The sequence below is a fragment of the Olea europaea genome, chromosome 15 (assembly GCF_002742605.1).
Source record: "Olea europaea var. sylvestris chromosome 15, O_europaea_v1, whole genome shotgun sequence".
Taxonomy (NCBI): domain Eukaryota; kingdom Viridiplantae; phylum Streptophyta; class Magnoliopsida; order Lamiales; family Oleaceae; genus Olea; species Olea europaea.
In genome coordinates, this window is record NC_036251.1 from 20,942,738 (window position 1) to 20,947,068 (window position 4,331).

The window sequence follows — 4,331 nt, forward strand, 5'->3', positions numbered from 1 at the left end:
CTTCAAGGGCTTTTAGTTTTGTTTCTTTTATTTTTGAACACAAAGTTAAAGGAATTTGTACGTGTCGTCTTGCTCACAACACGAATTATGCTAATATTTTATTTATCGCTTTTTTCTGCAAGGAATATTAGAATGATTCCATTAGAATTAGGTGAAAGTAATTGAGAACATTGAGTCTCGAATTGATTCCAAATTAATTTTGAGTTTTTAAGACATTCAAAGTGATGGTTATGAGTATTTGAGATGCAAGGTGACGCATCACTATTCTACAAACTTAGGAGTCTAGATTAAGCCCCTGTTTGATGCTTATTACCTGAAAATGGAAATGTGAGGAATAGTATTTTTTAGAAAAATGAGTGGTTAAAAAGGAAAGAAAAGTTTTCGATTTACGTGTAATATTATTTTATGGAAGATTGTGTGGTTGAAAATATGAGAGAGAGAAATGGAATATAATTTAATTTAATTTAATAGGGATCAAACGGGGACTAATAGGAGTACAATGGCCAGATATATCATTGGGTTACAAAAGTATGTTAAATTTAGGTCAAAGCTAATAATTATCTTTAATCGCATATTTTATAGTCTCACAATTTTTCATCTAAGGATGACAAAAAAAATTTGTTTAGTATGCTTTCGGTTCCACCATCACCATCTTCTTGCGTTTGGCAAAAGATTAACATAAATTATGTGAATTGGATCGATTTGTTTCTTCTTCAAGGGCTTTTAGTTTTGTTTCTTTTATTTTTGAACACAAAGTTAAGGGAATTTGTACGTGTCATCTTGCTCGCAACACGAATTATGCTAATATTTTATTTATCGCTTTTTTCTGCAAGGAATATTAGAATGATTCCATTAGCATTAGGTGAAAGTAATTGAGAACATTGAGTCTCGAATTGATTCCAAATTAATTTTGAGTTTTTAAGACATTCAAAGTGATGGTTATGAGTATGGATTTGAGATGCAAGGTGACGCATCACTATTCTACAAATTTATGAGTCTAGATTAAGAGGAGTACAATGGCCAGATATATTATTGGGTTACAAAAGTATGTTAAATTTAAGTCAAAGCTAATAATTATCTTTAATCGCATATTTTATAGTCTCACAATTTTTCATCTAAGGATGACAAAAAAAATTTGTTTAGTCCGATATCCACGAACGGAACGTAGATTGTTGCCCTAGGACAAAGGCCGAGCATGCCACATTACCATCCCGTTTAAAACTCATTTCAAGATATACATTTTTTATCACATAAAAAGAAAGGAATTATCACCAAAAGAACCATGAATTTTTTTTAAAAATTAGAGAAAATAATGATTTTCACCAACTAATACATTATAAAAAAAAAAGATAAAATAAGTGATAAATGGGGCCATGCCCCACCCATCCCTTAGGTTTAGGGAAGGGGGCAGGAAGATAAAAATACTCAACAAGTTACAGGATGAGAATGATTGTCCCGACGTACCTCATTGTCATCCCTATTTTCATTCACACATTACATTAAGTTCTTATAAAAATCTGATTTTATCTAAATTTGACTCTGGCTAAGTTTGGACTAAGAATTACGAGATCCAATGTCACCAAAAGAACCATGAATTTTTTTTAAAAATTAGAGAAAATAATGATTTTCACCAACTAATACATTATAAAAAAAAAGATAAAATAGGTGATAAATGGGGCCATGCCCCACCCATCCCTTAGGTTTAGGGAAGGGGGCAGGAAGATAAAAATACTCAACAAGTTACAGGATGAGAATGATTGTCTCGACGTACCTCATTGTCATCCCTATTTTCATTCATACATTACATTAAGTTCTTATAAAAATCTGATTTTATCTAAATTTGACTCTGGCTAAGTTTGGACTAAGAATTACGAGATCCAATCTATAAATTATCAATTTAATTATGCCTTGCTTCCATTTGAAGAAAATAACGAGTGGTGACAAGGTTTTACTAAAATTAAAATTAACTAAGATAACAACTGAAAATGCATCAATTAACAGTTTCGTTTTTTACTTATATGTAAAAAGTTTGAGGGTTCATGATTTTACAGTCTCTTATCTTTCTTTAAGCTCTCTAATCAAGTTCTAACAATCATTAACGTATCTATTTTCGCTCAATTAAGCTGCTCTATCAAGTTCGAATACATCCTACTTAATTAAGTCAATTAACTATAACTTAGTTTCAACTACGAGAGTAATCATGTAGGTAAATTTTTGCTTTAAAATTATCGTATATTTTAATTCTTTATTTGTTGAAGTGATTTACGAGTAATATTATTTAACAATATTGGCGTTTAACAACAATGTAGGTTACTACATCAGTGATATTAAATTACATATTCAGTTAAACACAAGGAATTTTGACTCGTTAATAGGACCTATGTTATACTAACATCTAAACATAGTGTTCAACACCGTTGATATTAGATAACATTATTTGTCATTTATTATTGTGCATGTATATTGTAACTGCTAATATTGACATTGATTATATTTAATTAAAGCAATTCTTGAAAAAAAAAAATAATCTTTTTGCCTCTTGAAATATAAATTTGCCGACGGAGTGGTGCATAAGTTAATACGATTAAAGGACATGACTTTGTCAAAGCAGGAATGGGGGGAGTGCACGATATCTTGATTTGTCTCCCCAAGGCAAAAAAAAAATAATAATAAATAATAAAAAAAATTTGGTATTCACCTGCTAGATTTTGGCTCTAGTTGAAGCATGGTCGGTCCTAGCACGTTATTTTTAATCTTTTTGCCTCTTGAAATATAAATTTGCCGACGGAGTGGTGCATAAGTTAATACGATTAAAGGACATGACTTTGTCAAAGCAGGAATGGGGGGAGTGCACGATATCTTGATTTGTCTCCCCAAGGCAAAAAAATAAATAAATAAATAATAAAAAAAATTTGGTATTCACCTGCTAGATTTTGGCTCTAGTTGAAGCATGGTCGGTCCTAGCACGTTATTTTTAGTTTGGGACATAGGTAATTATATTCAATTAAATTACTTTGCTAGAATTTTTTTTGCCAGAATAGTTGACATCTTCTTACATGTGCGTGGATCTCGCGTGAATAAAAAAGTCAAAAAAAGAAGTGGGCCCTCCATTGTGAGTATCAGTCAACCATTATATCAAAAAAATTGATCATCATAGTACTGTTGTATTAGATTATACTTGCATCATTGAAGACTATTCGGAGCGCGAAATCTCATAATGAAATTCGTTGCAGAAGAAAGTTATATAACGATGAGAAATCAAAACGTTATTAAACCTTTAAGCATGCAAATGAGTATTTAGGTTGTTGCATCAATCCTTCATTTTCTATATTGAAATAAGAGTTAGCATAGGCTTTCTTCTCTGGGTTACAAAAGTCAGGACCTACTATTAACTATTTTCTAAAATAATGTAGTAAGGTCTATTAGAATTTCAAAATTTATAAAATTACAAAATAAAAGCATAGTACCCATAGTGAAAAATAAATTATTTTAATTAATTAGGATAAAAATAATATTTTATAGATAACTGAATAAGCTAAATGCATATTCAAAAAAGTTTTAATTTTTCTGCTTCTCAATCTATGTTGTTAGATTGTACACATTCTTCTACTCTTGTTTCAGTCCCATTTTTCAAAAGTACATTTTTATTTGAATTCAATTTCAACCACACATTTTCTTAGTAAAATAATTTTATATGTAAATCTAAAACTTTTTCCTAATTTTAACCACAAATTCTTAAAATAAAAATAAAAATAAAAATATATACTATTACAAAAATCTTTTTTTTTTTTTACTATAAAATGGGGTTCAAACAAGAGCATAATCACTAATTTACCAAAACTTCTGATTTAGACAATCATGAGTTTGATATATCTGTATGTGAATTTGAATTAGTCTTTAATTATGCGCATTAAATTACAAAGGAATTCAATTAACAGCCACAAGTTTGATTGGGGTTGGTTTTTTATCCAACCCAAAACCGACCCGACCCAAGCATTGGTCGGTTTTGTTGGTTATGTTTTGTTGAATTTGAACAATTTTAAAGTTGGAAACCACCTGAAAATCTCTATTATTTTTAATCTATATAAGGAATTCTTTTTTATAATTAATTTATAAATAAGTTTGAAGTTATGGAGCATTTTATAGATTTTTTTTTCTTGAAATTTAATCATTTCATCATGACGTACTTAATTTGGAATTTATTCATTTAACTATCAAGTTCTTAATTTTTAGTTTATCGTTAAATTATTTATATTTGTACATAATATTCATACCAACCAGCATATATATAAAAATGGGGGGGGGGGGGGGGGGCTGTAAAAAAAAAAATA